At 32.9% G+C, this 12915-nt stretch overlaps 1 protein-coding gene and 1 non-coding gene across 11 annotated transcripts in view; one reads left to right on the top strand and one right to left on the bottom strand.

Annotated features, from left to right (window-relative positions):
- The window catches only part of DLG2 (discs large MAGUK scaffold protein 2), a 2060086-nt gene that overhangs the window by 342325 nt on the left and 1704846 nt on the right, over positions 1–12915 (top strand). The gene's annotated exons all lie outside the window — the stretch shown is intronic.
- On the bottom strand, positions 11695–11876 carry LOC147576788 (U2 spliceosomal RNA). Its single transcript, XR_015241484.1, has one exon. It is a non-coding gene; the product is annotated as a U2 spliceosomal RNA (small nuclear RNA).

The raw sequence follows: 12915 nt of genomic DNA, 5'->3' as shown, positions 1-12915 counted from the left end.
ACCATTTCTTGATTTGCTGATCCCTGTCACTTAAATATTACTTACACAATAACAGGAAATACCCACAAGATTATGCTTTTTCAATTCCAGTTTTAAAAGGATAAGGAATGGCAGAGAGGGACATCTTGAATAGGTGGGTCAAATAATCTGTATCCAGTATTTCTAGAGCAGGAAAAGATGTTTGGAAATTGCATTTGTCATGGAAGAAAGAAATGAAAGATCATACATTGCATATTGCTCTAAATTTGTTCCTTTGATACATGTGTTTTTTTAAAGGAGAAACTAATTCTTTGGTAATATGACAGATGCAGGTGAAACCCTCTCTTGAAACTGTTTTGGGGCACCTGGGTGGCTCAGTCAGTTAAGCGTCTGATTTCAGCTCAGGTCATGATCTCGCGGTTCGTGAGCTTGAGCCCCGTGTAGGGCTCTGTGCTGACAGGTCAGAGCCTGGAGCCTGCTTCGGATTCTGTGTCTCCCTTCTCTCTCTGCCCTTCCCCTGCTCACGCTGTCTCTCTCTCTCTCTCTCTCAAAAATGAATAAACTTAAAATAAAATTGAAACTGTTTGCAAGACTACCACAGTATCAGTTCCTGGGTCCTCAGACGAAAAGGCATATGTGAGATTTTCTACAGAGCCAGATTCTAACTATTCAAAACTTCATTTGAATCCTGACTTTGTAATATATTATCTTGTGAACTTTGGTAAATTTCTTAACCTCTACAAACCTCCATTCCCTCATTTGTAAAACTCTTCAAATAGTATTATATATCAACACAGTTTATAAACTTAAATCCTCTACAATATTGTTGTTGTTTTAATCTTCTGGAAGTGTTCTTTTCCTGGGAAGGTAGCAAACTCAACCAAAGCTTTGAAAGAGTCATTGTATAAAATAAGATGACATCAGTTCATCTACTACCTCATTGCTGTACAAATAGATATAGGTCATTATTGCCTAAATATTTCCATTATAATTTCTCAGCAGAGCATATACAAAATAGCAAGTTCCTTCATCCTTCTCATCTTTAGCTTTATAAAAAGCTTTAATGCATTACTTAAAAATTCTAATCACATTTTTATCAATGGAAAATCTGTTGAATTGTAAATAACATTTCTCACAGACACATCTGTATTGTGCTTGTCTAGTTTATCTAGTTGCAGAAATCCTCCAAATATAAAAATCTAACACCGATTTCCAAATGCCTGCTATTTTGCTTCTTATAAATAGCTGTATCATGTTTTCTTTCTCCATACACTTCTATTTAGGAGCATGCACTTCTAAGTCTAACTCCCTCTACATTATTTTGAACAGATTTCATTTGACCAAGAAATATTAGCCCTCTTAGGCTTGATGTACACATTTGTATGCCAATAAATGGGATGTGATTTTTACCTCATGGCTATTTTCATAGCAGTGATGATTTTTGGTTCCCAGAACTAAGTAAATGTGTCTAGATGGCTCAGGATCCGCTTTTTGTATCATTAAGCATAATAAAATTACTCATTTGCTGTATATAGCATGCATCAATCTTTATCTTACATCAATAAAGGCTGACATCATTTTATTCCTTTCTTCCCTGTTTTTGCTCTTTCATTTTTTAAAATTTAGCTCACATGTACTTATTTCCATTTTTTATTTCAGCCTGAGTAATTTATTGTCATGCTTTTTTTGGTCTATTTAATCATCTTAAGGATTTGGAGTTATGTTGCATAAGTATAGCATACTTATTCAGGTAATTATAAATTATTTCATATTAGGTAGCATATATGAATGTAGATTTTCTTACCATCTCTGTTTTCTTTTTTAACCAATATCTCCATTTAATAATATAAGGTGGCATTCTATGTTAAAAAGAACGTGATTGCATAATGTTCTGATGGTTCAAGTGTTTTGGTTATTATAGACAGTGTCACAGAGAGTATTCCTAATGGTGTGCAGTTTTTAGGCTTTACATACTATTGCACTGATATATGCACCTCTATGTTTATTGCAACATTATTTACAATTCCACAACACAGTTAGAACACAAGCTGGAATCAGGGACAATCCAAGATCAAATCTTGAGAGGCTGAGCCAGGAATCACACCAAGGAACTAGAATATTCTGAAATAGTCCAGATGAATTTTCATATTAGCAAAACTTTATTTCTTAACCCATTGAGAACTCTGTCATTTTAGGCATTGCTATGGACTGAATTACATCCCCTCCAAAATTCATATTTTATAGCCATGAACCTCCACCTGCCCCATGTAATGTTATTTGGAGATGGAGTCTTTGAAAAGTAATTAGATTTGGTTGAGGTCATGAGAGTGAGGCCTTCATGATAGGATTAGTTTCCTTATAAGAGACACTGGAGAGCTCTTTCTCCTCCCTCTCTCTCTCCACCATGTTAGGAGAAAATGAGAAGGTGGCCATCAGCCAAGAAGTAAGTTCTCTACCCCGGAGAACTGAATCATCCAGTAAGTACTTTGATCTTGGACTTCTCAGACTCCAGAATTGTGAAAAAGAAATTCCTATCCTTTAACCAACTGAAAAAGATACATGTTCAACACAGCATTCTTTGCAATAGACAAGATATGGAAACAACCCAGGTGTCTATCCATGGGTGAATAGATAAAGAAGATGTGATACACACACACGTACACACACACACACACACACACACACACACACACACACACTGGAATATTACTCAGCTGTAAAAAAGTGTGAGATCTTGCCATTTGCAATGACATGGATGAATCTGGAGAGTATAATGCTAAGTGAAATAAGTCAATCAGAGAAAGACAAATTCCACATGATTCCACTCGTATGTAGAATTTATGAAACAAAACAAATAAAAAAAAGACACAAACAAATAAGCAAAACCAGACTCAAACAGAGAGAACAAATTGGCAGTTGATAGAGGGCAGGTAGGTAGGAGAATGGGTGAAATAGATAAGGGGGATTAAACTTACACTTATGTTTCTGACTATATTTTAATATGCTGCAGGAGTTTTGCAAATAATAGTATTAGATGTATTAATGTAAATAATGCACCAGAACCCAAAAAGAAAAAAATAAAAGAAAAGAAATAAACCCAAAAACACATGTGCAAAAGAAGAAAAAAATAATCCACTAGATTTTCTATTAAGGCTTTAATTTTTAAAAATGGCCAAAGGGTATAAAACACCTTCCTTATCTAGTCGTTTTTAGCTAAAGATGCTGATAATGTTCCTGAAAATTTTTTGTACCTCTTTTGATCACCACTGACCACGGTTATAGCAAAGCTTGATCAGATTTCCAGGTTACCTGGTTTTAAAGGGATAACTTTTTTTCTTTTTCTCTTTCTTTCTCTCTTCCTTCTTCCCTTTCTCTTTCTCTCTCTCTCTCCCCTTACTTCCTTTCCTAATTCCCTTCTTCCTTTCCTCTTCCTTCCTTCCTTCCTTCCTTCCTTCCTTCCTTCCTTCCTTCCTTCCTTCCTCCCCCCCCCCCGCCACCCTTTCTGTCTTGTTTCTTTATATTTTCTCTGTTTGTATTTCTTTCTTTCTTTCTAATTCTAGCCATGAACAAATATAATTTTAAATTTCACCAAAGATCATATGGATAGTTAGAAGTCATTTACAAATTTAGAAGTGTAAGAGATATGTTTGCATCCTGAGTTTTTTATATTGCTCTTCAGATGTACTTAGATCTATTTAGATTGCCTTGTGTTACCAGGGGTGCAGAGTAGTAAAAGATGTAACAAAATAACTGAGTGGCAATCATGAAGTGCTTCTAAAAGAGTTAAAACTTTGATTTTTCACTGAGTTCTTTGAAAATTAGATATTTGGAATTTTAAGTAAAATTAATTTAAACATTTAAACATTTTAAGGAATATATGGTATTCTTTTTTATAATTTTTAAAATTTTTACTTATTTTTGAGAGAGAGAAACAGTGTGAGTGGGGGAGGGACAGAGAGTGGCAGAGACACAGAATCCGAAGCAGGTTCCAGGCTCTGAGTTGTCAGCACAGTGCCCCATGCAGGGCTTGAACCCAGCAACCATGAGATCATGACCTAGCCGAAGTGGATACTTAACTGACTGAGCCACCCAGGTGCCCCTATATGGCATTCTTTAATGCAGTTTATACATAATTATTTACGTGTATATGAATGTGGGTATTAATGTCCACATGTGTGTTTATTTGTGTGTATAATTTTCTTTCTATAAATTAAAGTTAATTGCAAACATCAAAGTAGAATAAAAACACTGGCAAACATTAGAAACCAAAATACTGGGAGCCTGGGTAACTCAGTCAGTTGAGCACTGGACTTTGGCTCAGGTCATGATCTCAAAGTTCGTAAGTTCCAGCCCCATGGCGGGCATTGTGCTGACAGCTCAGAGCCTGGAGCCTGGAGCCTGGTTCAGATTCTGTGTCTCCGTCTCTCTTTGCCTCTGCCCCACTTGTGCTCTCTCTCTCAAAAATAAATATATAAACATTAAAAAAAAGAAACTAAAATACTTATAATAGTGTGATAGTAATGGAGTTAAATAGGAGTCATTTTAATTATAAGCCCAGAAAAGGATATACTGTCAATTTTACTTTGTTATAGAAAATGTATTTCAGATATTTAATGACTATAGTGGATTATTTGTGCAAAAAACTAGTTATTTAATATAATTTTTTAGTTTTATTTTCATTCAATTTTTATAAAATTATTTAAGATTCACTAAATAATTGCACAGGAGCAACTATAATTATTAGAAACATAAATGACTGATGTTGGAGGAAAAAATTTCCTCAACAGTAACTTGTGCCAAGATTCTCGTGAAATCATGTAGGCAAGAGCTAGAGTTAAATATTTTCAACTTTTCAACTATAATTTGATGACTTTCTTCCTATTTTCCTTTTATAACTTTTTTCTAATAACAAAATAATATATGTTTAATTTTGAAAGCTTAGAATATATGGGACGCCTGGGTGGCTCAGTCGGCTAAGCGTCCAACTTCAGCTCAGGTCACGATCTCGCAGTTCATGGGTTCGAGCCCTGCGTCGGGCTCTGTGCTGACAGCTCAGAGCCTGGAGCCTGTTTCAGATTCTGTGTCTCCCTCTCTCTCTGACCCACCCCGTTCATGCTCTATCTCTCTCTGTCTCAGAAATAAATAAACGTTAAAAAAATTTAAAAAAATAAAAAAAGAAAGCTAAGAATATATAAATGTGCCTAAATTAAAAACAGAATGACAGAGCAAATCATTAATAATGCCATTAAACAACGTAATGGCATTTTGTAGACTTGACTTTTTATAGAGTGTTTTTCTAATAGTTTCCTATGTAAACTATGCACACATTTATTACAAAATTGGATCATGTAATACTGTTAACTTAGTAGATAATATAGATGATTTATAAATATATAAATAATATATATAAATAAATATATATATTTATATATTTTTATAATATATAAATAAATAAATATATATTTTTATAATATATAAATAAATATAAAAATTTATAAATATATTTATAAATATATAATATATATTATATGTAATATATATTTATAAATATATAATATAATAATATTTATAATATATATTTATAATTATATATTTATAAATATATATTATAAATTTTATAATATATAAATAAATATATATATTTTTATAATATATAAATGAATAAATATATTATTTAATATAGATAATATAGATAATTTTCCTTTTTTTGACAATTTTCCATTTTAATAAATATTGTTGCCTGTATGATTTTTAGTGAATTAACAATAATCATGGTAATATGTACCTTATTTTAATTAACAGTTTCTTGTTTTTGTTTGTTTGTTTTTGTCATCTCTGGATGGACATTAACAATAGTTTCTTGTTTTTACATTGAATTCATTTATAGTATTTCACTATATAAGTAATTCATCCTCAAAATGCCATACGTATATAAATTTTGTTTTGCCACATATGTAATTATTTCCTTAATTAATTCCTAGAAGTGGAATATTTGGGTCAACCACCTCTTTAATTTTTACTTTCATAACTATGCATATTGTACCATTTCTCTCAGATTTTAAAAATAAGTTACTCTATTTTCCATATTTTCATTCTTCTGAGACAGTTCTTAATCCATGATCACTGAGTTGGACAATACCCAAGTTTTGTGTCCACCTTTAGTGCTGAGTTAAGCTGCAAATACGTGTGAATTTGCTTTCATCTTTGGCCCTTTGAACTTTTTAGCTCAGCAATGCTGCTGAGGTTACTGGTCAGGAACTTTATAATTTCAGTGCTAAAAAAAATATATATGTCAGAGAAACATTAACTAATGTAAGAATATTTTATGTTTGTATGTTTCATAGTAGATGATAGAAAGCTAAGGTTTTGAATAAACCAAGAATATGCTAGGCCTCAAGAAGCAAGAAAAATCTCAAATAAACAACCTTACCTTACACCTAAAAGAGTTAGAAAAAGAACGACAAACAAAGCTAAAACCAGTAGAAGGAGCAAAATAATAAAGAGTAGAGCAGAGATCAATGACATACAAATTAAAAAAAAAAAAAAGGACAAATCAATGAAACCAGGAATTGGTTCTTCGGAAAAAAAACAAACAAACAATACAACCAATAATTGTAATATTTGGACAAACTGATAATCAGCAAAGAAATTGAATCAGTATCAAAAAATTCCCAACAAACAAAAGTTCATGACCGGATGGCTTCACATGCAAATTCCACCAAACATTTAAAGAATTAGTATGTATTCTTCTAAAATGATTTAAAATAATAGAAAAGGAAGAAAACTTCCAAATTCATTCTATGAGGCCACCATTATCCTAACACCAAAATTGGATAAAGATACCACTAAAAAAGAGAACTGTAGGCCAAAATATCTGATGAACATAGATGCAAAAATCCTCAACAAAATACTAGCAAACCAAATCCATCAATGTATTAAAAAAATCATTCACCATGATCAAGTGGGATTTATTCCTGAGTTGCAAGTTTGGTTCGATAATCACAAATCAATGTGATGCATCACATCAATAAGAGAAAGGATAAGAACCATATGATCATTTCAATAGACACAGAAAAAAACATTTGACAAAGTGCAACACCAATTCAAGATAAAAAACTCTCAACAAAGTAGGTTTAGAGGGAACATACCTCAGCATGATAAAGGCCATCTATGAAAAATCCAGAGCTATTATCATCCTCAACAGGAAAAACTGAGAGCTTTTCCCCTAAGGTCAGGAACAATACAAGAATGTCAACTCTCACCACTTTCATTCAACTTAGGTACTGGAAGACCTAGCCACAGGAATCAGACAACAGAAAGGAATAAAAGGCATCCAAATCACTAAGGAAGAAGTAAAATTTTCACTCTTTGCCGATGACATGATACTGACAATAACAAACCTGAAAGACTTCAGAAAACTGCTAGAACTGATAAAGTTGAAGGATACCAAAATCAATGTAGAGAAATCTGTTGCATTTCTATATACTAATAATGAAGTAGCAGTAGGAGAAATTAAGGAATCAATCCTACTTACAGTCGTACCAAAAACAGTAAGATAGCTAGAGTAAACCTAACCAAAGAGGTGAATGACTTGTATGTGAAAACCGTAAAACACCGATGAAAAAAATTGAAGATGACACACAAAAAAGGGTAAGACATTCCATGCTCATGGATCGGAAAAACAAATATTGTTAAAATGTCTATACCCAAAACAATCTATAGATTTAGTGTAATCCCTATCAAATACCAACAGCATTTTTCACAGAGCTAGAACAAACGTTCCTAATATTTGTATGGAACCACAAAATACCCTAAATAACCAAAGCAACATTGAAAAAGAAAAGCAAAGCTGGAGGCATCACAATTCCTGACTCTAAGTTATATTACAAAGCTGAAGTGATCAAAATAGTATGGTACTGGCACAAAAATCAACAGTAGACCAATAGAGCAAAATAGAAAACCTAGAAATGAACCCACAACTATATGGTCAGTCTTTGACAAAGGAGGAAAGAATATCCAATGGGAAAAATACAGTCTCTTCAACAAATGGGGCTGGGAAAACTGGACAGCAACATGCAAAAAAAATGAAACTGGACCACTTTCTTAGATCATACACAAAAATAAATTCAAAATGGATTAGAGACCTAAATTTGAGACATAAACCTTAAATATCCAGAAGAGAACATAGGAAATAACCTCTTTCATATTGGCCATACCCACATTTTTTAAAGATATGTCTCCTGAGGCAAGGGAAATGAAAGCAAAAATAAACTATTCAGGTACATCAAAATAAAATTCTACACAGCAAAGGAAACAATCAACAAAACTAAAAGGCAACCTACAGAATGGAAGAAGATATTTGCAAATGACATATCCAATAAAGTGTTAGTGTCTAAATACACAAAGAACTTCTACAACTTAACACCCAAAAAACAAATAATCCAATTAAAAAATTGGCAGTAGACATGATTAGACATTTCTCCAAAGGACAAATCTAGATGGACAATAGGCCCATAAAAAGATGTTCATCATCACTTACCATCAGGGAAATGCAAATCAAAACTACAATGAGATATCACCTCACACTTGTCAGAATGATGAAAATTAATAGCACAAGAAACAATAGGTGTTGCCGAGGATGTGGACAAAAAGGAACCCTTGGGCACTGTTAATGGGAATGCAAACTGGTGCAGCTACTGTGGAAAACAGTATGCAGGTTCCTCAAAAAGTTAAAAATAGAACTACCCTATAATCCATCAATCACAGTGCTGGGTATTTACCCAAAGAATGCAGGAATATTAATTCAGTGAGATACATGCACCCCTGTTTCTAGCAGTAGTATCTATAAGAGCCAAGATATGGAAGCAGCCCAAGTGTCCATAGATTGATGAATGGATATAGATGTGGTGTATATATATACATATACATATGTGTATATATATACATATGTGTATATATATATATGTATGTGTGTATATATATAGATAGACACACACACACACACACACAATGGAATATTATTCAGCCATAAAAAGTGAATCTTGCTATTTGCAACAACATGGAGGGAGCTAGAGAGCATAATGCTAAATAAAATAAGCCAGAGAAAGACAAATACCATATGATTTCACTTATATGTGGAATTTTTTTTTAATATTTATTTATTTTGAGAGAGGCAGAGAGAACATGAGCAGGAGAAGTGCAGAGAGAGAGAGAGAGAGAGGGAGAAACCCAAGCAGGCTCCTCATGGTCAGTGAGATCATGACCTGAGCCAAAATCAAGAGACAAGCACTTAACCAACTGAGACATCCAGGCGCTCCCTCATGTGTGGAATTTAAGAAACAACAACAAAAAAATGAGCAAAGGGAAAAAAGGAGAGACCAAGAAGAAAACAAATCAAGAAACAGTGAAGAACAAACTGATGGTTATCAGAAGGGAGGGGGTTGAGTGGATAGGTGAAATAGGTGATAGATATTAAGGAGTGCACTTGTCGTGATGAGTATAGGTGATGTATGTAATTGTTGAATCACTATACTGTACACCCGAAATAAATGTAACACTGTATGTTAATTAGCTGGAATTAAAATTAAAAAATAAAAAAAGAATATGCTAGGTAATTACATAGGGAAAATGGAAAGTTATTTAGAATATAAGACATTCCTTTTAAATATATTTGCAAAGATAGAAATGATTGTGTGCATGCAATCATAAATATGCAATATAAGTTATGGACTATTTTTCAGAGATTTTTACCACAAAGTTTAGACTAGTTTTTCTGAGATTTGAGAACTTAGGAACTCCTGTTACATCAGGAGTCTCAGTTTTAGAAACAGTGGTTTGGGGTGCTTGGGTGTCTCAGTTGGTTGAGTCTCCTACTCTTGATTTCAACTCAGGTCATTGGGATCGAGCCCCTTGTAAGGCTCTGCACTGAGTGTGGAGCTTATTTAATACTCTCTCTCTCTCTCTCTCTCTCTCACTCCCCTCCTCCCCTCCCCTACTCATGCTCTCTCCCTCTCTAAATACAATACAATAAAATAAAATATTAGAAACAATGGTTTAGATTAATTAGTTTTCAATTACTGCAGAGTTAGATTAGATAGAGTACCTTAGATATTCAAACTATATTTACCAATACATTAAAAAAATATTTTTATCCTTTCTACCAGTTCATGCTTACCCTTCCTCTAAATCTTTTCTGATACTTTCAATTCCATACAAATCTGCAAGTACTGGTCACTGACTTATATTGTGCAAATTGATATATAAGAATATACACTGGAATGATTTTGTCAGTATCATTCTGTAGCCATCCCTTTCTTACACCAAAACAGTGGTTCCAGACATTCACCAAAGACCACCCTCATCTTACTCAGTTGACTCTGTGCTGCTACTCTGATACCCCAGACTCAAAAACTTTAGTTTCTACATCATTTGTAAAAACTTCCTTGGGCTGTCTGCACAGTTGGGTTCCCTTCCCCAGCTCAGATCTCACTTAATGCCTTTTTTTAATTGTTCGTTTTTTTACCAACCAGCTTTGGCCTGTGGGGACCCCTTCCTCAATGGGCACTGACCTTTGCTATCTTATAGGAGAAGAAAATTTGGACAAAAGAAACAACTGTTATAGTAGATCCAGTTTTGCATGGATTAAAGAATTTATAATTTGGGAGCCTGTCTTTAACTGTAAAGAATATAAAGTTACCAATACAAAATTAAACAAGAAGGTGAACATTTCTTTAGAATTTAGAAGTTACAGTAAATCACAACTTTAAAAAGTGGAAAATAACTGAGTATATAACAAAATCATAAAATATTACATAATATTTTATTTAATTATGACCTAACATACTTCTGTAATACTTTCTCCCCTATTTTATTGGCTAATGGTCACTAATAACTTCTATTAAGAAGGGACCAAAACTTATAACATTATTTTCCTATAGAGAATAGAAGCATATTTCAATCTTGCCTATGGTATTGCTTATCAAAATTTATTTTTTATTCATCATTTTGAAGTTTCCACTTCACCAGTTGTTATTTATAATTTGTATATTAATTTGTAATTTGTATATTTTAATTAGTAAAATTTAGGATATTTTAGGATCTTCAAATTTGGTAAAACATGTATCACTTTTTTCATAAATGAGCTGTGAGAGACATGCTTATGATTTATTGTAATTACTATGAATTTTTACTGTTTAAGCATAGGAATTCTGATATAATGTCTATTACATTTATTTCTATAAAAAATAAAAAAATATGGAACGCTTATAACTGTACTTGTTGCATAATTAAGTATAATTGTGACAAGTGAGAACTTTCATTTTTACTAGGTATTAATGAAAATTGAATATTCTGCTTACAATAATACATGTCTGATGATGGGAAGAATTTTCGACTAACTTCTGACTCCATATATTCAGACTTTTGTCTCCTCTACTTTCCTCTCACTTCTGGTTCCAGGCATTATGAGACATATTCAAATCATAGTGCCACCTCTGTTCCTGCCACAGTGGATGGTAGGAGTGTACCTAGGAAATATTTTTTACAATGAGAAGGCTAACAATCTATTGATAGAAATGATCATGAACTTCATAAATCCATCCTACTAAGCTGAAACTAAATGTATTCCCAACTCAATAAGTCCTTTGATACATCTCCAAAATGCCTTTGGTCACTCAAGATACCTTGTACAAGGGAAATATAATGGAGAAACTGGAATAAAAGGACACAAAGATTTTAAACTTTGTAGTTAAATATCTTACTTTTTTCACAAAGTTTGCAAAAACATATGACCATGTGAAGACCTTTTTTTTTTTTTCTCTTATTTTCTCCCATCCCCCACCTCTGGTAACCATCAGTTTATTCTACACTTGATCTTAGCCAAAAGGCCGAGAAGCGATCATCAGTTTATTCTCTATCGTTGAGTCCATTTTTTTGTTTGTCTCTTTTTTCTCTTTATTTATTCTGTTTCTTAAATTCCACATATAAATGAAATCATACACTTGTCTTCCTTTCATTGGCTTATCTCCTTTAGCATTATAGTCTCACAAAGATAGAAGGATGTAAGAGGAAGGATTTTGGGTATATACCATATACCTAAAACATGGGGCATGGAGGAGAAGAGTAAAAAATGAGTTCAAATTTAAGTAACCATCATCTTAATATAGATTGCTATATGCCGAAGATGTCATATACAAACCTAATGGTAATCGCAAATCAAAAATCAGTAGTAGATATACAAAAAATAAAATCTATTTTTTTCTAAACCAATAGATTTAGAAAGGAAGAAATCTGTGTATATCACTAAAGAAAGCCAACAAATCATGAAAGGGCAGAGAGAAAGGATCAGAGAACTACGAAAAACAACCACAAAACAAGTAACAAAATGGCAATAAATACATACTTATTGATAACTGCTTTGAATGTCAATGCACTAAATGCTCCAATGAAAAGGCATAGAGTGATGGAATGGATGAAAAAACAAGACCCATCTATAATGCTACCCACAAGAGACACATTTCAGACCTAAAGACACCTCCAGATTGAAAGTGAGAATGTGGAGAAACACTTATTATTCAAATGAATGTCAAAAGAGAGCCATGGTAGCAATATTTTTATTGGACAAAATAGACACAAAGACTGTAATGAGAAACAAAGAAGGGCACTGTTTAATAATCAGGACAATCCCACAAGAAAGCATAACAATTGTAAATATTTATGCATCCAACATGATAGCACCAAAATATGTAAAACAGTTAATAACAACCATAAAGGAACTAATCAAAATGATACAATAATAGTAGGGGACTTTAACATTCCCCTTATGTCAATAGATCATCTAAACAGAAAATCAACAAGGAAACAATGACTTTGAATGACACACTGGAATAGATGGACCTAACAGATATATTCAGGACATTTCATCCTAAAACAGCAGAA

This window comes from Puma concolor, chromosome D1 (assembly GCF_028749965.1).
Source record: "Puma concolor isolate L17-30 chromosome D1, mPumCon1.1.hap2, whole genome shotgun sequence".
Lineage (NCBI taxonomy): Eukaryota > Metazoa > Chordata > Mammalia > Carnivora > Felidae > Puma > Puma concolor.
Note: the sequence above shows the minus strand (reverse complement) of the source record. Positions and strands in the feature narration are given on the sequence as shown.